At 37.6% G+C, this 24,042-nt stretch overlaps 1 pseudogene; it reads right to left on the bottom strand.

Annotated features, from left to right (window-relative positions):
- Window positions 1-20,980: 20,980 nt before the first annotated feature.
- Window positions 20,981-21,617, bottom strand: LOC144324608 (large ribosomal subunit protein P1 pseudogene; annotated as a pseudogene).
- Between the last annotated feature and the right edge of the window lie 2,425 nt (window positions 21,618-24,042).

The following is a 24,042-nucleotide window of genomic DNA, read 5'->3' as shown; positions in this document are numbered from 1 at the left end:
AGACTAATACAGGTGGAATGTTTTATATATATTTGTTAGATCTTGTTAGTTTACAGTGTTGTTCAAGTCTTTTACTCCCTGGTTGATCTTCTACTTAGTTGTTCTAATTATTATGGAAAGTGGGGTGTTGAAGTTTCCAATGACTACTGTTGAATTATTTATTTCTCTCTTCCATTATCTAACTTCTGTTTTATGTATTTGGGATTCTGTTATTAGATACATATATGTTGGAACCTCTATTTTAACAATTACTTGGGTCAAAAATCTTAGAGCCAACTTTGACTTTGTTCTTTATATCACATTTGATAGCAAATCCATCAGCAAAGCTTGTCTTCTTTAACATAAATATATATATTCAGAATCCAACTACATTTTACCACCTCTACTACTACAGTCTAATTCAAGGGATTTTGATATATGAGTATGGAGTTCAGCAAAAGAGGAAAGGAATGAAGATATAGATTTGGAAGTCATCAGTACACCAATGTAAAGGCATAGAAATGAATGAGAAAACATAGGGTGTGAGAGTCCTTAAGAAAATAAAAAGATTTTGATAACTGAGCTCTGTGCAGTCCAATATTTAGGGTTCAAGAAGATGAGAAGTGTCTTAGTCCATTAGGCTGTTATAACAAAATACCACATATTGGGTAGCTTATAAACAACAGAAATTTTTTCATCACAGCTCTGGAGGCTGCAAGTTTCAGATCAGGGTGACAACATGATCAAGTAAGGGCTCTCTCCCAGGTCACAGACTACTCCATATAGACTTACATGGAGGATCTTGTACTAGAGCACTAATCCCATTCATGAGAGTTTCACCTCCCAAAAGCTCCCATAATATTGGGTGTTTAGATTCTGACATGTGAATTTTGGGAGGAACGCATTTAGACCATAGCAAGAAGCTATCAAAAAGACAGAGAAGGATCATTTAAGAGGAGAATCCAGAGTATTGCCTTATAGCCAAAAGAAACTAAACAATTGCTTATGTCAAATAAATCAAGAAAGATAAGTTCTTGGAAATGATGATTGGATTTGGTTACATGGAAGTTATTGGAGACTTGTACAAGGTGGCTGTTTGATGAACTGATAGAAAGAAAAGCTTAATTGACATAGTTTGAAAGATAGTATATGGAAAGAATTAGTGGAATTAGTGAGTCAGTTTGGATAGTTTTTATCACTCTTTTTAGGGTTTTTGTAAATGGAAGCATAGAGATGTCCTCCCTCTGAGCTCCCTTAATGCTCTAGGAATTTCTCTTTCTCATTGGGCTCATTTCTTACTATATATAACTGTTAATGTGTCTGTCTGATAGTCAACAGAGCAAAGTAGAAAATTCACCTTCATTGCCATGGGACCATTATCACAAATATACATCACAAATACAAGGCAGAGAGGAAACTGTCCATATGGAGGAACACCTAGCCCCATCTAAGAAGCTCAGAAAATGCTTTCAGATGGATGCATTGTCAGAATTCAGTATTAAAAAAAGAGTAACATTTGCCAGTCAAAGTAAAATGAAAGCAAAGGCATTCCAGACAGTGAAAAGCCATGAGCCAAAGAACAAAAGGGTGAAAAGAATTGGTGTTTGAAAGATCCCCATTTGTACTTTGAAGTTGGAAGCATTTTTGGATGGATTATTCTACATGGCCTACTGCTAAGTGCTTTCTAGGTATTATCTGATTTAACTTCACAACATATTTATGAGGAAACCACTACTATTAAAATTGTCTTTGGGGTACCTGGGTGGCTCAGTGGTTGAGCATCTGCCTTTGGTTCAGGTCATGATCCTGGGGTCCTGGGATCAAGTCCTGCATCAGGCTCCTAACAGGGAGCCTGCTTCTCCCTCTGCCTATGTCTCTGCTCTTTCTGTATGTCTCTTGTGAATAAATAAATAAAATCTTTTTTAAAAAATAAAATAAAATTGTCCTTATTTTACAGATGAAGAAACTAAGGCAAAAGAAAAGAACCTTTCTAAGGTCACAAAGCTAAAGGATGGAAGAACTGGATTGGCCTGAGTCTTTTCTACCTTAACCACTATGATATCTTGACTTGCATACTGCGTGAAGGTGTTTGAATTCTACAGAGCTATTGTTCTCAAAATTTGGACCCCAGACCAGCAGCAACAACTTCACCAGGTAATTGTTGGTAGTTCACATTCTCAGTCCCTACCCAGATCTACTGGATCAGAAACTAGACAAGAGGCCAGCAATCTGTCTTTAAGAAGTCCTCCAAGTGATTCTGATATGCACTGAAGTTCGAGAACCACTGTTACAGAGAATGAGGAGCCCCTGAAGTACTTCAAGCTGAAAGAAGACAGAATCCATTTTGAGTTGTAGAAAGATCATGGTAGCAAGGCAATAGCATTGTCAGAATGGTTTCCATTTTTTTTTTATGTTGATAAGACAGAGTTTATAAGTGTTACTCTTCAGTTGCCAAGCAAGGTTACATTAAGAAACTTAATATATTCATTTGTTTCTCCTGTTACTCAGAGAAAGAAGTTTTAGGTATTTTTAACTAACACACATAATGTTCACATGGGGTCAAAACTGAGTAGAATGAACTGTGTCAGCTCAGTAGGAGGAAAACAAGGTCCAGTTCAAAGAAGAACAAATAGAATGGTAATGGTGAAACAACTGATATGGAAGGTAATACTTAAAATCCGAACATATGTCACACTTCCTAGTTTAAAGGAAACTATAAAATATACATATACATGATATACATGATGACTGATAATAGCTTTCTTAAAATAAAGGAGGGATACATCGGAAGACTAGACAAGATAGGATTAGATAAAATAGAAAGGAATTAAGCTAGACTTTGCCCAAAAAGATGCACTGGATTCTAGAATCACTTGAAAAAATGTATATTGATTTACTTGTTCATTCTAGCATTTATTCAAGAAAATGTATTGAGCACCTTTCAGTATGCCAGATATCATAGTAGATATTAAGACTGGAGAGGTGAACAAAATTGGGGAAATCGCCAGGCCTCACAGAATTTATCTTCTGGTTGGGAAGATAGAAATTATATATACATCTTATTAAATGTCAGACAATGGTTAGTGTTACAAAGAGAAATAAAAGAGACTAAAGAGACAGCAAGGGGTTCTTTTATAGTTGGAGAGGTTAGAGGACCCCTCCCCACGGAGATGACATGGAAGGAAGGAAGAAAACAAGACAAAATTGTGCAAATATCTAGGGAAGAAAATTCTAGGCAGAGGCAACAGCAAGTGAGAACATGCTTAGTAGCTTTCTTACAAACCAATGTTATATATGTGTCTTTATTTCATTTTATTTATAATAATCATATGCATCCTTTCATTATTACCATTTTATAAGAGCATCTGAAATATCCTCTTTGCAAAATTTTACTATTTGATACAGTTTTATTATCCATAGTAATCAAGTTGTACTTTAGATTTCTAGATTTATTCATTGTATATAGCCATAACTTTCTAACCTATTGACCAGTGTCTCCATTATTTCCCCTACCTCCCCGACATTCATACCACTGTTCTACCCTCTGCTTCCAGTATTCAACTTTTTAAGATGCCACATATAAGTGATATCATGAAGTTTGTTTGTTTGATGTTTTATTTTCTGTGCCTGGGTTATTTTACTTAACATATTGTCCCCAAAGTTCATCCACATTGTTGCAAAAGACAGTATGGCTTTCTTTTTAAAGACTGAATAAATTTGCATCGTATATAGGAAAAAAGTGGCAACATGTTTGGTGTAGTTGCAAACAACAAGTCTAGTGTGCATGAAGCCAAGAGAGAATAGGAAGAGTGATAAGAATTAATCCCTGAGTACTTAGGGACCAGATCATATGGGCTTCAGAGACCAGGATGTTGGAGGCTTTTTCCTGTGTGTGATGAGAAAGCCCTGGTAGATCGAGCAAAGGACTGAGACAACAGGATCTGTATCTGACTTACAATGGGGTTACACCTCAGTAAGCCCATTGTAAATTGAAAATATCATAAGTCAAAATGCATGCAATACACTCAAACTACTGAACATCATAGCTTAGTCTAGCCTACCTCAAGTGTGCTCAAAACATGTGAGCCCACAGTTAGGCAAAGTCATCTAACAAAAAGCCTATTTTATAATAAAGTATTGAAGATCTCCTGTAATTTATTGAATGCTGTACTGAAAGTGAAAAAAAAGAGAATGATTGAATGTGTACAGAATGGTTATAATTGCATTGGTTTCTCACCCTTGTGATCTCTCGTGGACTGGGAGCTATGACTCCCCTGCCCAGCATCATGAGAAAGAATGACACTGCATATCACAGGCCCAGAAAAGATGAAAATTCACAACCTGAAGTACGGTTTCTACTGAATGCCTATTGCTTTCACATTACTGTAAAAGTTGAAAAATCTTAAGTTTAATCATTGTAAGTTGGGGACCATCTGTATAAAGTGTCATTCTGGCTGCTGTAAGGAAAATGGACTAATAGAGGCAAGAGTGGAGGCTAGGAGGTTAGTAAGGAGGCTGTTGCACAGTTGAGGGGGCAGGTAATGATAGCCTGGACTAGGGAGTTAGCAGTCTATCTGATGAGAACACATGTGGGAAGCATTTGGAAGATAGTTCTGAAGAGTATATGTATCTTAAGAGATTTTTACATGGACTAATAGACAATCAGATTTGATCCTTCAAAAAAAACCATATGAGGTAGATACTATAATCTTTATCATTTAGACAAATAAACTAGAAAAAGATTACAGAGATTACTTGTCCAGGATCAGAATGGCAAAGCCGGGATTCAAATCTACCTGGTACCAAAGCCTGCTCTTTCCACTGCAGTTCACTAACTCTGAATCTAGAATAGTTACATTGGGAAAGAACCCAATGTTGGCTCTAATTTTTTTTTTTTTGGCTCTAAGTTTAAATGAATAAACTAATAGAAAGTTGGTGATCATTTTGATTCCTCCCTTAAGAAATACAAAATATCAGGCTCCCTGCATGGAGCCTGCTTCTCCCTCTACCTGTGTCTCTGCCTCTCTCTCTGTGTGTCTCTCATGAATAAATAAATAAAATCTTAAAAAAAAAAGAAATACAAAATATTTGACAGAGGGGAAATCTTAGTTGAAGAACAGCTTTATCAGTGAGGAAATATATAAAATAAATTATCCTAAAAGTAACATGTTGAATAAAATTTCTGAATACTTATAAACTCTAAAAAGAGAATCAATCTTAGAAAGATAAACTCCATACAAAACAAAAATTCCTCCCCTCCAAAAAATTTCAAGAAATTTGTTATAAAGCACAGAACCAAACATTTATCTTGAAGAAATTAGCAAAGAATCATATACAATTATATAAAAGATGCTTATCATAGTGCTTCTATAATGACAAAATCATGAAAACAACCTAAATGTTCAATAATATGAGATTAATTAAGTACATTTTAATGTATACTTCCACACAATATAATGTTTTGTAGGCATTGGAAATTGTACATTAAAATATATTGAAAGCTATAGAAAATGTTTGTGCTATGACATTAGTAAAAAAAAAAAAAGATACAAAATAGGGTATAAACTAAGAACTCTATTTTGTTAATCTATAGATATATATACAGCCATAAATAGACACAGAAAGAGAATGGATGAGGGGAGAGGGGAAGAGGAAAAGATAATAAAAATAGAAAGAGGGCAGGTGACATGAGGGCACTGGATGTTACACGCAACTGATTGATTATTGAAAACTATATCTGACGGACACCTGGGTGGCTCAGTCATTGAGCATCTGCCTTTGGCTCAGGGCATGATCCCAGGGTCCTGGGTTTGAGTCCCACATCAGGCTCCTTGCAGGGAGCCTGCTTCTCCCTCTGCCTATGTCTCTGCCTCTCTCTCTGTATGTCTCATAAGTAAATTAATAAAATCTTAAAAGAAAAACTACATCTGAAACTAATGATATACTATATATTGGCAGATTGGATTTAAATCCAATTCAGTTTAAACTGAAAAGAAAGAGAAAGAAAGAAGGAAGGAAGGAAGGAAGGAAGGAAGGAAGGAAGGAAGGAAGGAAAGAAAGAAAGAAAGAAAGAGAAGAAAGAAAAAGAAAGAAAGGAAGGAAGGAAGGAAGGAAGGAAGGAAGGAAAGAAAGAAAGAAAGAAAGAAAGAAAGAAAGAAAGAAAGAAAGAAAGAAAGAAAAAAGAAAGAAAAAGAAAGAAAGAAGAAAGAAAGAAAGAAAGAAAGAAAGAAAGAAAGAAAGAAAGAAAGAAAGAGAAAGAAGAAAGAAAACGAAAAAAGGAGCCTCTGAGTGGCACAGTTGGTGCCATTTGACTATTAGTTTCAGCCCAGGTCATGATCTTGGGGTCTTGAGTTTGAACCCCACATCAGGCTCCAAGCTTAGTGAAGAATCTGCTAAAGTTTCTGTCTCCCTCTCTCTCTGCACCTCCCTACGCTCTCAAATAAGTGAATAAATCTTAAAAAAAAAGAAAAGAAAAGAAAAGAAAAAATACATTGAAATAAAACTGATTCCATGGGTGGTAAGCATCTTTTTGGTATTATTTTTATCTATAAATACTTATTATTATTCATAATAATAAAAAGACATTTATCTAAATAAATTTAATATAGTGAAGGCAATGGAAGGAGGGAGGGTTTTTTTTGTTTGTTTGTTTTAATTTTTATTTATTTACTTATGATAGTCACAGAGAGAGAGAGAGGCAGAGACACAGGCAGAGGGAGAAGCAGGCTCCATGCATCGGGAGCCTGATATGGGATTCGATCCCGGGTCTCCAGGATCACGCCCTGGGCCAAAGGCAGGCGCCAAACCGCTGTGCCACCCAGGGATCCCAGGAGGGAGGTTTTTGCATAGCTAGTGAGAAATGAGCTCACTCTAATGTGGAAACTCATACAGGTTTGAACGAAGTCTGTATTTGTGCTTACCCTCTGGCAGACACAGAGGCTCACACAGGAGGTGCCTGGGCTCCAGCTGGCAAAGTCTGTCTAGTAAGGAGTGGTAACTGTCTCCCTGAAGACAGCCCTGCACGCTTCCTCCACAGTCCAGGATGATTTGCAACCAAAATCATTTGACACAATCCACAAGTTTACAAACCCATTTGGGTGTATTTTATTACAGTTTATTTTTCTCATTGTTTTGTAGCTGTGAAACCACTGGAAATGAATGATCAAATAGATGTTACTTGAATTCATTTTCTTAGGATTTTTCCAACCATTCAAACTACAACGCTTCTTCTTCCTGGTCTTCTTGGTTATTTACCCAGCAACTCTCCTAGGGAACACACTTATAGTTAACAACCACCAGGGTCAGTCCCAACTTCCACACTATAATGAATTTTTCCCTCAGGAACCTGAATTTCTTGAACATGCTACATGTCCACTACCACGTCAATCTGCATTGAACATTCCACATACTTAAGGCCAATATCTGCTTGATCTTCTCTCATTTTCCAGAGATGGATATTTACAAATAAACTAAGAAATCTACCACATGCCCTGCCTGAGAGGCTGTTGAGTGTAAGTACTTTAACCACCCACCTCCTTAGGATTGCTTTATCCATTACCATAACTTTAAAACTTATATGTCTGCAACTCTCAAATTTATATATCTGGTCTCTTGAGCTTGTAACTTACAGACGTGATCGCCTACTGACAGTTCCTTTTAGATGTCTAATAGGCATCATAAACATACTATGTTCAAAATAAAGGTGTTAATTCCCCCTTCCCTTTATCTTTCCCTATATTTGTTTTCTACCATCATTCAATTCCCAAATCACACAGAGCAGTCAACATATGACTGAGTCCTGTGTTTCTGAAAACAATCTCATCGACCTTCCCACAAACCAGGGCCTCACTATTACCAGCTCTTACTCACATTCCAGCACTATTCTTTCAGTCATCTTTCTGATTCCACTCTTATTTTGCTGCAATTTGTTTTCTACAAGATAACTAAAATGATATTTTGAAAATATAAACTAATAATCACATACTCCTCTGTCTTCCCTCAGGAAAAAAAGAACCACTTTCTATGTGTATTTCTCTTAGAATGAAATAAAATATATACTCCTGAGGTTCCTCATCTAATCATGTATGGGTAAGAGGATATGTCATCAGAAATTTTTTTAATGTAAAAATATCAGAAATAACCATGTCAGACATTGGACAAAATGTAGTACAGGGATCCCCAAGAAAAAGAAAACAAAGTAGGCTCTACTATTTCAAATCCTCCTGCCAGAAGGTAATTTCCCAACTGCAGTGCAGGAAGGAGAATTCAAACAAAGCCCAGTCTCATGAGTCCATCTCATTCTTTTGAGGAGAAAGAGGAGGGAGGTCAAGAACTCTGGAATTTGTGGAGCAAGATAGTCAAAAGGAGGCAGTTATACAGAGAAAGAATTTCAGAAATTTACATTAGCATCCCCTTGAGTCTTTGAACGCCAATTCATGCATGCATAGGGAGAAACTTCATGAAACTAGGCAAGAATCACCTCTAGGGAAGACTAATTACCAGGCAGATATAAAAAACAGTAAGCCAAATTATTCCCAGGTCTAGATATCATTCTAATTTCCACAATGTGAAGTGTAGAGACATCACTGACACACAAAGCAGTCAGTAGAGATACCAAAAGAGCCATACCTTAGAAGTGTAACTCAATTTGGGGCTCTGGCTAGCCTAGTCAGTAGAGCATGGGACTCTTGATCTCAGGGTTGTGAGTTCAAGCCCCACATTGGGCATGGAGCCTATTTTAAAAAAGAATAAGAAGAAAGAAATGTTAAATTAGCCCTGAAGGCTCCTCTAGACCTGTCTTAAAGACTTTCATGACCTTGAAAGAATCAAATTGATGTGCAACTAAGCTGATAGAAAAAAAATCATTCTTTAAAGAAATGTAACAAAATATAGAACTCAAGAATATAAAATTCATTACTTCTAGCATCCAATTAAAAATTTACCAAATGTAAGATGAAGGAGAAAATACAATTTCAGGACAAAAACAGTATAAACAGATCCAAAAATGACAGAGATGATATACTTAGCAAATAAAGACATTATAGTGGCTACTATAAATATGTTCCATATGTTCAATAATGTAAAAGAAAACATGAACATAATGAAAAGAGCAATGGAAGACACAAAAAAGAACCAGATAAAACTTCTTCTAAAGATAAAAAATACCACCTCTGAAAGAAGATCACTGTGAGACTAATATGAAACTAAAAACTACAGAAGAAAAGATCAGTAAACTTAAAGACATAGCAACAAAAATAATGCAAAATGAAATACAGAAGGGAAAAGGCTGGGAGAAAACCCAAAGCTTTAGTAATTTGTGAGACAATATCAAGTGATCTAATTCACAGGTAACTGGAATCTTTGGAGAAGAGAGAGAAGGGGAACAGAAAAGGTATTTGGAAAAACAATGGCCAAAAATCTCTAAATTTTATGAAATTATCGACCCACACATCAGGGAAACTCAGTGAACTACAGGACACACACATATCACCACTTAAGTACATCATGATCAAATTGCTAAAAGAAAACAATTTTGATAGAAAGTTTTGAAAGTGGGCAGCCCAGATGGCTCAGCGATTTAGCCCCTGCCTTTGGCCCAGGGTGTGATCCTGGAGACCGGGGATCGAGTCCCACATCAGGCTCCCTGCATGGAGCCTGCTTCTCCCTCTGCCTGTGTCTCTCCCTCTCTCTCTCTATCTCTCATGGATAAATAAGTAAAATCTTAAAAAAAAGAAAGTTTAAAAAAATTTTAAAAAAGTTTTGAAAGTAACAATAAGAAAAGACACATTACGTACAGAGACACAAAGATAGAAATTATCATGGATGCCTTGTCAGAAACTGTGCAAGCCAGAAGACAATAGAATAACATCTTTAAAGTTCTAAAAAAACTGTCCATCAGCAAACCTATATCCACTGAAAGATATTTTTCAAGAATAAAACTGAACATATTTTCACTGAAATTACCACTAGGTGTTTCCCAAGAGGGTTACAAGCTCCTGAAAGACAGATCTTCTGTATGCACATAATAAGCCCTCAAAAAATGTTTATTCTTGAACCAAATTACATTTAATTGTTCAATTGATTTTATGCTTACTTTATGCATTATATTCATATATTTATATACATGTATTTCTATTACAGAAGTGTAGATAAAAATAAGTATGATAAATGAAAATTATAATTGCATTTTTATTTATTTTTTTAAAGATTTATTTATTTATTTTGAGAGAGAGAACACACTTGTACAGAGCAAGGGGTAGAAGGGCAGAGGGAGAGGGAGAAGCAGACTCCCCACTGAGCACAGAGCGCCCACAGGACTCAATCTCACGACCCTGAGATCATGACCCCGAGATTATGACCTGAGCTGAAATCAAGGGTCAGATCCAAACAAACTGAGCCACTCATGTGCCCCTTAATTTCACTTTTAAAGAAAAAGCCTCTCTTCACTGTGAGACTAGTTTAAGGAAAAAACTCCTGGGAGAAGCCAAGATGGTGGAAGAGTAGGGCTCCTCAACTCGTCTGGTCCCACAAACTTACCTAGGTAACTTTCAAAACATCCTGAACACCTACAAATTCTACATGAGATTTAAGAGAGAAAACCCAGAATGCTACAGAGAGAAAAGTGTTTGATTCTGACAAGGTAGTAAGGTGGAAAAAAAAAAAAAAAAGATGGGGAGTGGAGCTGTGGCAAACCGAGCCAAAAGGGAAGCCCCAAGGAGCCAGGTGAAAGTGGAGCCATGGCAAGCTAGACCAAAAGCCCAGACACAGAAAGCCTGGGCACAAAAGCCAAGCCCTGGATAAGCAAGAACTTTATAAATCTGCACCTGAGTCTTCCCTGACTGAAAAGTGCTCAGCAGGGAAATAGGGCAGAATCGCAGGAGGGCAGTGAAGCCTCAATATTCCCAGAGACACAATAAGAGTAGGGTGCCCAGGGGAAAGTTCACTGCAAACCACAGTCGGATCTCCATAAAGAGTTGGAGTATTGCAATCCTCAGAGCATTTGGGAGAAGCCCAATGGCTAAGCCTGCCAGTACTGGAGCTCCCTTTACCCTAGAGCCTGTCAACGGACAGAGGCAGGTGCCCTCTGTTCCCTTAGGGAGAGGCAGACCCTGGGTGGGACAGGACAGGAGTAACTTTACTTCCACTGGGCACCCTTCAAATTGTGCAGATCAAGGCACCTGTGCTTGCCCCCAGGAGCATCTAGGCCAGTGTGCACTGAGAGACTGCGGTTTGGTACTTGCAGGAGCTCTTGGTTCCAGAGCTGGAGATCTGGCCACTGCCATTTTTAAAAATTTTCTCTTCTTTTTGCCTTTCACCTGGGATAGGTGTGGCCTGCCAGGGAACAAAGACCTCTCAGCATGAACAGCTCATACTGAGCCCGCACCTGGCAAGGGGCGGGGTATCTCTCTAAAGGCACAGACACCTGAGAATCAGCGCAGCAGACCCCTCCCCCAGAAGAACTGCTGGAAGAACATGGGAAGAGCAAGTTTACTGAGCAAGCGGCACTGGAAAGCTCCAGGACTGAGGGACAATAGTATATAGAACTAGAGGTTTTTGTTTGTTTGTTTGTTTTTCTTTTTTTTCATTAGGATTCATTTTTATTTCAGGTTAAAAATTTCCAATATTTTTTCTCTTTTCCTGCCTTACTACAATATTTTACCAACTCTTCATTTTTAAGCTTTTTCCTTTTTGACTTTCATATTTCTACAATGACATGTCTTAGATATATTCTTCACTTTTGGCTTCCCTTCGATGTATTCAATTTAATTTTGCTAGATATATGAGTTATGGGTATTTGGTTTTTGTTTTTTCTGTTTTGTTTTGTTTTATAATGGTGGAAGTTAGTACCTTCTAACACATGGACCAAAATACACCCAGAACCACGTGGAACACCATATTGGTTCATTCTGTGAGATTATATTCTTTCTTCCTTCCCATTCTGCCCCCCTCTTATATCTTGTCTATGTATTTGTGGTCAATGTTGGTTTTTTTATATAAGTGTTGCTAGTTTATATAAATTTGGAATTGAGCATCTTCTAACACAGAGAACAAAATACACTCAGAACCAAGAGGATCACCCTCTAGGTCCCCTAAGGGAGACTATATTCTCTCTCCACCACCACTTCCTAATTATCCCCCCCCTCTTTTTTCTTCTTCTTTGTTTTTTTATTTTTGTTTTTTATTCTTACTATTTTGTTTTAAAATTTGTTTTTCACTTTAGTGGTCCTTTTGTTTTATTTTGTTCTATTCTTTTTTTTTCTGGTCTCTGACCTCTTCAGAATCATCTAGGGTGTATTTTACTTAGGTTGTGGTTGATATTTTTTACTCTGCTCACTCACACAGCCACTCTGCACTGGAAAAAATGACTAGAAGGAAGTATTCACCACAAAAGAAATAACCAGAAGCAATACTCTGCCACAGAATTGCTGGATGTGAGCTTAAATACAATGTCAGAAATACAATTCAAAAGTACAATTATAAAGTTACTGGGGGCTATGGAAGAAAAGCATAAAGGACTCTAGAGACTTACTGCAGAATTAAGATCTAATTAGGCTGAAATTTAAAATACTTTAACTGAGATGCAGTCTAAACGGGATGCTCTAACTGCTAGGGTTCATTAGGTGGAAGAGGGAGTTAGTGACATAAAAGACAAGTTAATGGAAAGGAAGGAAGCTGAGGAAAAAAAGAAAAAAACAATTAAGAGCCCACGAGGAAAGACTTAGGGAAATAAATGATGGCTTGAGAAGGAAGAATATTCATCTTATTGGGATTCCAGAAGAGACTGAGAGGGAAAGAGGATCACAAAGTATATTTGAACAAATCATAGCTGAGAACTTCCCTAATCTCGGGAAGGAAACAGGCATTCAGATCCAAGAGATAAAGACAAAAACCCGAATCAATAAAAACCATTCAACACCTTGACATTTAATAGTGAAACTTGCAAATTTCAAATATAAAGAGAAAATTCGTAAAGCAGCTTGAAACAAGAGATTCTTAATTTATATAGGGAGAAATATCAGATTAACAGCAGACCTCTCCACAGAGACCTGTCAGGCCAGAAAAAGCTAGCATGATATATATTGGGTACTAAATGAAAATGCAGCCAAAAATACTTTATCCAGCAAGGCTGTCATTCAGAATAGAAGGAGAGATAAAGAGCTTCCAGGGTAGACAGAAACTGAAAGAATATGTGACCCCCAAACCGGCTCTGCAAGAAATATTAAGGAGGACTCTGTAAAAGAAAGAGGAAGCCCAAAGAAACAATCCACAAAAACAGGGACTGTATAGGTAATATTGTGACACTAAATTCATATCTTTCAATAGTAACTCTGAACATGAATGGGCTAAATGATTCCATCAAAAGACGCAGGGTTTTGGACTGAATAAAAAAGCAAGGCCCATCTATATGCTGTCTCCAAGAGACTCATTTTAGACCTAAGGACACCTCCAGACTGAAAATGAAGGGGTGGAGAACAATTTACCATTCAAATGGTCCTAAAAATAAAGCTGTAGTAGCAATCCTCATATCAGATAAATTAGGTTTTAAACCAAAGACTGTACTAAGAGATGAAGAGGGACACGATATAATATTTAAAGTGCCTATTCAACAAGAAGACCTAACAATTATAAATATTTATACCCCTAATGTGGGAGCTGCCAAGTGTATAAATCATTTAATAACCAAAGTAAAGAGATACATAGATAATAAAAACATTAATAGTAGGAGACTTCAACACAGCACTCTCCACAAAAGACATCTTCTAAACAGAATATCACCAAAGAAACAAGGGCCTTGAATGATACACTGGACGAAATAGATTTCACAGATATATAAAGAACATTCCATCCTAATGCAGCTGAATACACATTCTTCTCAAGTGCACATGGAACTTTCTCCAGAATAGACCACATGCTGGGTCAAAAATCAGGTCTCAGCTGATACCAAAAGATTGGGATTGTCCCTTGCATATTTTCAGGCCACAATGCTTTGAAACTAGAACTCAATCAAAGAAGAAATTTGGAAGAAACTCAAACACATGGAAGTTAACGAGCATCCTACTAAAAGATGAATGGGTCAACCAGGAAATTAGAGAAGAATTAAAAAATTCATGGACATTAATGAAAATGAAATGCAACCATTCAAAATCTTTGGGATACAGCAAAAGCAGTCCTAAGAGGAAAATACATCGCAATACAAGCCTCCCTCAAAAAAATTGGAAAAAACTCAAATACACAAGCTAACCTCATACCTAAAGGAATTGGAGAAAGAACAGCAAATAAAGCCTAAACCAAGCAGAAGAGAGATAATAAAGATTAGATCAGAACTCAATGAAATAGAGACACCATGACCAAGTGGGATTTATCCCTGGGATACAAGGGTGGTTCAACATTCTTAAAACAATCAATATGATAGAGGATATCAATAAGAGAAAAAACAAGAACCATATGATTCTCTTAATAGACGCAGAGAAAGCATTTGACAAAATACAGTATCCATTCCTGATTAAAATTCTTCAAAGTGTAGGGATAGAGGGAAAATTCCTCAATATTATAAAAGCCATTTATGAAAAGCCCACAGTGAATATCATTCTCAATGGAGAAAAACTGAGAGCCTTTCCCCTAACATCAGGAACACAACAGGGATGTCCACTCTCACCACTGTTATTCAACATAGTACTAGAAGTCCTAGCCTCAGCAATCAGACAACAAAAATAAATAAAAGACATTCAAATTGACAAAGAAGTCAAACTCTCCCTCTTCACAGGTGACATGATATTATATATAGAAAACCCAAAAGACTTCACCCCAAGATTGCTAGAACTCATACAGCAATTCAGCAATGTGGCAGGATATAAAATCAATGCACAGAAATCAGTGGCATTTCTGTACACTAATAATGAGACTGCAGAAAGAAAAATTAAGGAATCGATTCCAATTACAATTGTACCCAAAACCATAAGATACCTAGGAATAAATCTAACCAAAGAGGTAAAGGATCTGTACTCTTAAAAACTACAGATTCACTCAGGAAAGAAATTGAAGAAGCTGTAAAGAGATGGAAAAACATTCCATGCTCATGGATTGGAAGAATAAATATTGTGAAAATGTCTATGCTACCCAGAGCAATTTACACGTTCAATGCAATCTCTATCAAAATACAATGGACTTTCATCACAGAGTTGGAACAAATAATATTGAGATTTGTATGGAGTCAGAAAAGACCTCAAATAGCCAGAGGAATATTGAAAAAGAAAACCGATGCTGGGGGCTTCACAATGTCTGATTTCAAGTTGTACTGCAAAGCTGTGATCATCAAGACAGTATGGTACTGGCACAAGAACAGACACATAGATCAATGGAACAGAATAGAGAACCCAGAAATAGACCCTCAACTCTATGGTCAACTCCCCTTCAACAAAGCAGGAAAGACTATCCACTGGGAAAAGAACAGTCCCTTCAATAAATGGTATTGGGAAAATTGGACATCCACATGCAGAAGAATGAAACCAGACCTTTCTCTTAGATCATACACAAAGATAAACTCAAAATGACTGAAAGATCTAAGTGTGAGAGAAAACTCCATCAAAATCCTAGAGAAGAACACAGGCAACACCCTTTTTGAACTTGTCCACAGTAACTTCTTGCAAGATACATCTATGAAGGCAGGGGAAACAAGAGCAAAAATAAACTATTGGGACAAAAAGGATAAAAAGCTTCTGCACAGCAAAAGAAACAGTCAACAAAACTAAAAGACAACCTACAGAATGGGAGAAGATATTTACAAATGATATATCAGATAAAGAGCTAGTATCCAAGATCTATAATGAACTTACTAGACTTAACACCCAAAAAACAAAAAATCCAATCATGAAATGAGCAGAAGACATGAACAGATATTTCTCCAAAAAAGTCATACACATGGCCAACAAACACATGAAAAAAAGGTCCACATCACTTGCCATCAGGGAAATACAAATCAAAACCACAATGAGATACCACCTCACACCAGTGAGAATGGGGAAAATTAACAAGACGGGAAACAATAAATGTTGGAGAGGATGTGGAGAAAGGGGAACCCTCTTGCACTGTTGGTGGGAATGTGAACTGGTACAGCCACTCTGGAAAACAGTGTGGAGGTTCCTCAGGAAGTTAAAAATAGAGCTACTGGGGATCCTTGGGTGGCTCAGCAGTTTCGCGCCTGCCTTTGGCCCAGGGCATGATCCTGGAGTCCCAGGATCGAGTCCAGCATCGGGCTCCCAGCATGGAGCCTGCTTCTCTCTCTCCCTCTGCCTGTCTCTCTCTCTCTCTCTCTCTCTCTCATAAATAAAAATAAAAAAAATAAATTTAAAATAAAATAGAGCTACCCTATGACCCAGCAATTGTACTACTGGGGATTTACCCCAAAGATACTGATGTAGTGAAATGCTGGGACACCTGCACCCCAATGTTCACAACAGCAATGTCCACAATAGCCAAACTGTGGAAGGAGCCTCGATGTCTATCAACAGATGAATGGTTTAAAGAAGATGTGGTCTATATTACTCAGCCATCAGAAAGGATGAATACCCACCATTTGCTTTGACATGGATGGAACTGGAGGGTATTATGCTGAGTGAAATAAGTCAATCAGAGAAGGACAATAATCATATGGTTTCACTCACACGTGGAATATAAGAAATGGTGGAGGGAAAATGAGTGGTAAAAATTAGAGAGAAAGACAAACCATGAGAGACTCCTAACTCTGGGAAATGAACAAAGGGTTGCAGAAGAGGAGATGGGTGGGGGGATGGGATAACTGTGTGACAGGCACAAAGGAAGGCACTTGATGGGATGAGCATTGGGTGTTATACTATATGTTGATAAACTGAATTCAAATAAAGACAAAACGAAAAAGGAAAAAAAGAAAGAAAAGACCAAGAAAAAGATAACACACATTATATTTGTAAAAATGTGCTCTGTGCTGTAAAATGCTTTAAAAATGATAATGGGGGATCCCTGGGTGGCGCAGTGGTTTGGCACCTGCCTTTGGCCCAGGGCGCGATCCTGGAGACCCGGGATCGAATCCCACATCGGGCTCCCGGTGCATGGAGCCTGCTTCTCCCTCTGCCTGTGTCTCTGCCTCTCTCTCTCTCTCTCTCTCTCTGTGTGTGGCTATCATAAATAAATAAAAATTTTTAAAAAATGATAATGGTATGTTTTCAAATTAATATTTGAAAAAAAATAAAAAATACTCCTGAGTATTAATGTGGAAAGCCCTCTGACACAGTTTTTGGAGAACTAGAGAGTCTAAGTTTCTCAGTTTAAATAATAACTTTTACCTGATTTTCTTAGCTTTTCTGTGTGTCTAAATTGGTTGATAAACATCTATATCTGTCTGGCAACACATTACAGCTGTACCCTTTTCATTTGAGAACAAAATCTGCACACTTTTAAAGAATGGATTGTTTTCTCTAGGATTTACAATAGAATTAGTTTCACTTATCAGCCTATCAGTCTGGTGATCAATAAGCTCACCACCCAATACGTTAGTAAAATAATAAAAAATCTCTATTTTTCTGCCCCACCAAAATTCTTCTCAAGATGGCATCCCCTAGTTACTTACTAAATTAGTAATAATCAGAGAGATGCCTAGGTGGCTCAGTTGGTTAAGCATTTGACTCTTAATTTTGGCTCAAGTCATAATCTCAGAGTTGTAGGATCGAGCCCCATGTTGGGCTCCACAGTGGGCATGGAGCCTGCTTGGGATTATTTCTTCCTACTTCTCTCTCCACCCCTCCCCACCAATAATCAGAAATAATTAGTATCTTAAAATAAGATTCTACTTGGCAATAATTATGAAAACTATTTGCTTTTTCTGACTAATGAATGATTATTAAAAGCCCAATTAATATATATGTGAGAATCAAATACCATTTTTAAGACTACTCTCTATATAGCATTATATTAAGTCACATAAATAAGTTATTGGTAATTGAAAAAATAAAAGTGAACAGACAAAAAACAACTAGAAGGATTGATCATCAGCCAGTCTGAACAAGAAATGTTCAAGAAAAATTTTCAAATATAAGGAAACGGATACAAGGCAAAGATTGGATTTCTACATGCAATGGAAATACTGGAAATGGATCTATAGGAGTAAATATTAAAACAGGGGATCCCTGGGTGGCTCAGCGGTTTGGCACCTGCCTTCGGCCCAGGGCATGATCCTGGAGTCCCGGGATCGACTTTTGCATCGGGCTCCTTGCATGGAGCCTGCTTCTCCCTCTGCCTGTGTCTCTGCCTCTCTCTCTCTCTCTCTCTGTGTGTGTTTCTCATGAATGAATAAATAAAATCTTTAAAAAACAATAACAAAAACTTTCTTTGTCATCTTTTTATTTCCTTCAAAGATAATGAACCATTTAGGGCAAAACCATTAACATATTATGGAGTCTATAGCAAACATAGAGATAAAAATCTGTGATGCCAGCAGCCCAAAGGATGGGAAGAGACTACAGAAAGCATCCTGTAAGGCTCAGACATTATTTGTGAAGTAGGATAATAGCATCCTAAGGTAGATTATAAAAAAAAAAGTGTGTTATAAACTCTAGAGCAACTCCTGACAACAACAAAAAACATAGCTAATAAATAGTAGTAATGAAATGGAATTAAAATCTGGGCATATGGTAAGTATATCTTTTTAAGAAACCACCAAACTGCTTTCCAGAGTTAGTTGCTGTAGTCTGCACAACCACTAGCAAAATATGGGCATCCCAGTTGCTCCACATTCTTGCCCATACTTGTTACTGTCAGTATTTTTAACTTTAGCCATTCTATTGGGTATATATTGATATTTCATTATGACTTTAATTTTTGGCTTTCTCAGAGCTCAAGAGATAGAGAATCTTCTCCTGTGCCTGCTGGCATTCATATATCTTCTTTTGTGGAGGGTCTATTTAAATTTTCTGCCCATTTTTATTAGATTTTCATCTTATTAGAGTCACAAGTTTTCTTTTTCTTTAAGATTATTTATTTTATCTTTTTTTAATATTTTATTTATTTATTCATGAGAGACACGGGCAGACGGAGAAGCACACCGCAAGCCAAAGGCAGACACTTAACTGCTGAGCCACCCAGGCATCCCAAGATTTTAGGAAGAGAGAGTGAGGGGAGAGGGGCAGAGGGAGACAGAGAGTCTTCAGTAGACTCCCCACTTAGTGAGGAGCCCAACGTGGGGCTTGATCCCATAACCCTGAGATCATGACCTAAGCTGAAATCAAGTTGCTTAACTCTCTGAGCCACCAAGCACCCTAAGATGTCTTTATACAGGTCACACACATTTTGTCAGATATATATACTGTGAATATTTTCTCCCAGTGTGTGGCTTGATTTTTCATTTAATTAAGTATTTTATGAAGAGGAGACATTTTAGGGGTTTGGAATTTTGATGAAGTCAATTTTATCATTTTAAATGTTTTTGTCTTATTTAGTGTCTGAACTAGGAAATCTTTGCCTACAACTGATTTACACAGATTATCTATGTATTCCTCTGGAAGTTTTACAACTTTACCATGCTTAGGTCTACAGATAAATTTGAATTAACTCTTGAGTATAGTGTGAGGTAAGTGCTGAGGTTGATTTTTCTCCATATGGATATGGAGAAGCTCAGACACAAAAGAGTGCATTCTGTATGATTGCCTTTATATGAAATTCTAGAAGAGGGAAAGCCAATCACTAATAATAGAAACAAGAAAATGGTTGCCCAGGACTAAGGATGGAGAATATTGGCAAGAATGAGAAAGAAGGGAAGACTTTGGGTACTACAAATTATTTGTTTGGATCCTAATTGTGGTTACTTGAGGTAACCATATTTGACATTGTTTAGCTCAGTAAATTGTATATTTCAAATGAGTGTATTTTATTATATATATAGTAAATATATATAATATCCTAAGGGCACCTGGCTGGCTCAGTTGGTAGAGCATGAGACTCTTGATCTTGGGGTCATGAGTTCAAGCCCCATATTGGGCCTAGAGCTTACTTAAAATATACATGTATATATTATATCTCCTATATAATACATATTATATACCTCAATATAATAATATATAAACTATATATAACAAACATATCCCTATATATAATATATACTTTACACCAATATATAATGTAATAATATATAAGTAAATTATATATAAGCAAAATATAATAATATATGAGTAAATTATATAATATAATAATATAACCCTGCCTCTCTCTAGCCTTATCTCATACCAACTCTCCACCTAGCTCCATCTTCTCTTTGATCTGCTACTTCAGCCACAAGGGGTCTCCCTTCTTCAACAAAGCATGACCTTTCCTGCCTCCAGGCTTCTGTACTTGCTGTTCCTTTAGCTAGAGTAATAATCCCTAGCTCTTTTGATGTCTGGCTCCTTGTCATTCTTAAGATCTTACCTCAACCGTTCCTTCCCATGCCATTTTAATATAGCCACACCTCACCCTAACACTCCCTTTTTGACTTGGCTTGGCTTTCACAACCTAGTGAAGGCGTGATCTTCCAAATATGACTGAATGTTTTTGAGATTCTGTGTAACAATAATTTTACTTTTTAATTTCAATTAGTATTCCATTGTATAAATATCCCACAATATTTTTATCCATTCACTTTGCTGATAAAAATTTGGGTCATTTCCAGTTGAGTCTATTAGGAACAAAACTGCTATAAACATTTGTGTATAAATACTTTGTGGCCATGTTTTTCATTTCTCCTGCAATACTCCCACTCAGAAGAGAAGGCTATTTGCAAAGTCTTATGTACAGCACACTCTTAATTATTTTATTCTGAACTAAAGCGCTTTAGGTGGGGAAAGATTAATTAGCTTTAAATGATAAACAAATAGTAATATTTAGATATGCAAGAGCTATCCCTCTTGCATAGTGGGGGGGATGGGGAGAAATTTATATATTTAGTCATTTTTCTTAAAAGTATGGTCTCTCAATTTTATCTGTTGTATGACAGGATAAACAAGCATTTTAAATGTCACTCTGAAAAGCAGTAGAGTTCCATATGAATATTTACTGAAAAATGAATAAATTATGGTATATTCATACAATGCAATATTAAACAGGATGTGAATAAGCTAGAGTTACATGCAATAACATTGAAAAATATTTCTTTTTAAGAGTTTTTTTTTTATTGAACAGGTTATAGAAGAGATTTAGTCAAAAAGACCAAAGCACATGTCATTATCAGTCTCCTCTGATTCTTCTTTCTTTGCTTCCACTTTCTTCTCCTAGGTGGAAGCAGCCCTGGTGGAGGAAGCAGGACCTCCTGCTGGTGCAGGGCTAGCTGCTGGGGTGGGTCCCCCAACCCCTATGTTGCAGATGGGGCTCCCAATCTTGACATTGGCCAGGGCCATTGCAAACAAGCTGGGCCAGAAAGGTTCAACATTTACACCTGCTGCTTTAAGAAGGGCATTGATCTTATCCTCTGTGACCATCATCTCATCATCATGCCGGATTAGTGTTAAGCAAATGCAGGTAAGCTCCAAGAGGGAGGCCATGGTGTGGGCAAGTGGTGAGCAGGTACTGCTGGGCGTGGTGCTAGTCACTAGATCAAGTGAGGGCCTCACCCCAGTGTGGCTTGAGCTTCCTTGGAAGGACTGAGCACCTTAGCAGCAGCCGAGGAAAAAGAAACATGGATAAATCTTAAATCTTATGAGGAAAATCATCTTATATTTTAGGTTCATCTTATATTTAGTCATCAATGGTATATATGTTTTCTACTTTTCATTAAGGGAGTAGCACATCCATAGGCCCTAACTAAAGAGTAGTCCTGTACAGTGATGACATAGCATGTCAACCCTCCCACCCCCCACATTACACACACATAGTTTGGACAACAGATATATGTCTGCCCTAAAAGCAACCAATCCATAATGAAAATTAAGACATGCAGTCCATGCTCAATAAAATTAAAACAAACACATGCAATCTGTGCTCAATGGAGTCCATGCTCATTATGAATGCCAGAGGTAATAACAAATTCTGTCTTCAGGATCTTCTCAGCAAAGGTATATCTAAATGAGGCCCTGAACAAAAACATATGCAAATATGGCTGAGACTAAAAATGAAATTTACTGACTCACATCACTAAACTAGACAAAGGGAAACAAAGTATACTTTAGAATAAGATATATAACCAGGATTAAGTATAACAAGCCTAAATGTGCATGCATTTAATAACAGAACATCAAAAACTGACAAAACTGAATGGAGAAATCAATAGATCCATAACTGTAGTAGAGATGTCAACACCCCTCGCAATCGCTGATAGAACAATTGATGATGGTAGTCTTAAAAACCACTATGCCAAGGACTACACTGACCACCATTTATGAGGCTTTCATGCCCAGTGAATAGACTGGTGATCTAATTCCAAAATTCTTTTTTGGAGTCTGTTTCCTAGGAACATTCTCAATGTTTACTATCTTAGCCATATTCCTCAGTAAACAGATCTGAGACAGGGACCAATGTTGCAGGACCCCACCTGTATTGAGAGTGAGAGAAGTAAGGTGGAGCAGACAAAGAAGTGATCCAGTTTTGAGAGAGGACTCAGTTGATCCCATGTGAAGCAGAATAACTCTTAAGAGTAGTCTCAAATTGAGGCAAGGGGCCTTTGTAGCTCCCACATCAAGCAGGCAATGGAAGGGAGATGCCTCCAAGGAGAATGTTACCTTATGCCAGACAGCTTCTTTCAACTGAGAGCAATTCTTAGGTAGGGGCTTTACTATGAGCCAGTGAGACAGGAGACTCAGTCCTAAAAGGGGATGTGGGCAGTGCAGCATCCCGTTTGCTACAAAAGATCTGAAGCTTAGTAATGTTACCTTTGAGATACCTATCAGACATCTGACTGGAGATGTCAAGTAGCCAGTGGAGTATAAGATCTTGGAGCTCAAGAGAAAGGTGTGGGCTAGAGACAAATTTGGAGTCAACAGCATTTAGATGACACTCTAAAACTGTAAAACTAGATGAGATGACCAGGGAAATAAGAAAAGAAGTAGTTCTTGGGGGATGCCTGAGTGGCTCAACAGTTGAGTGTCTGCCTTTGGCTCAGAGCACAATCCTGGAGTCCCGGGATCGAGTCCCACATCAGGCTTCCTACATGGAGGCTGCTTCTCCCTCTGCCTATGTCTCTGCCTCTCTGTGTGTCTCTCGTGAATAAATAAATAAAATTTTTTTAAAAGTCCTTGGTGGGGGGCTCCAGGTGCGCGGGTGCACCTGGCCCTCCAAAAAAAAAAAAGTCCTTGGTGCACTTCCAAATGAAGAGGTCTGGAGGAAGTTGAGGAACCAGTCAGTGAGAGAGTAAGAAAGCTAAAAGTCTGTTACCAGGAAGCCAACCACAAGTGTTTCCAGGAGGAAGAAATGACCAATGATGTCAAGTGCTGTAGATATTTCAAGGGAGAGGACTAAGATGTGTCCATTGGATCTAACCATGTGGCAGCCACTGGTGATCTTGACAAGAGCAGTTTGAGTGGCGTAGTGGAGATGAAAGCCTGATTGGTGTCACTTTATGAGAGTATGGGAAGAGAGGAATTGGATGCATTAACAATGAGGCATTTGCTATAAAAGGAAAAAAAGAAATGCAGTGCAACTGAAAGGGGAATAGGGCTAAGAAAGGCAAGGGAGAAAGAAATGAAGTTTTTCAAAGATAAGAGAAATGACCGAATGCATATAATGAAAATGACTGGTCACACAGGATAACTGATAATGTGGGAGGAAGAAGGAATAATGCTGAGTGATGGCCTTGAGTGGGATCTGGTGTACAAGTGAGAAAGTTGGTCTAGTTAGGAGTGTAGGTCCTTTAACTGGAGGCAGCATATGTGGGAGTTGGTAAGAGTATTGTGGAATACTTTGATTATTCCAATTTTCTCTGTGACATAGAAAGTACTAGGATTGGCAGAGAGTGCAGACTGAAGAGATGCTAGACATTTGAGGAGAGAAGAGTAAATGGAAGAAAGATGTAGTTTGATAGCTGGGCAGCATTAATGCCCACTTGAGGTCTGTGGTCATTAATTTAAAGGGACA

This window comes from Canis aureus, chromosome 12, assembly GCF_053574225.1.
Source record: "Canis aureus isolate CA01 chromosome 12, VMU_Caureus_v.1.0, whole genome shotgun sequence".
NCBI lineage: Eukaryota > Metazoa > Chordata > Mammalia > Carnivora > Canidae > Canis > Canis aureus.
Note: the sequence above shows the minus strand (reverse complement) of the source record. Positions and strands in the feature narration are given on the sequence as shown.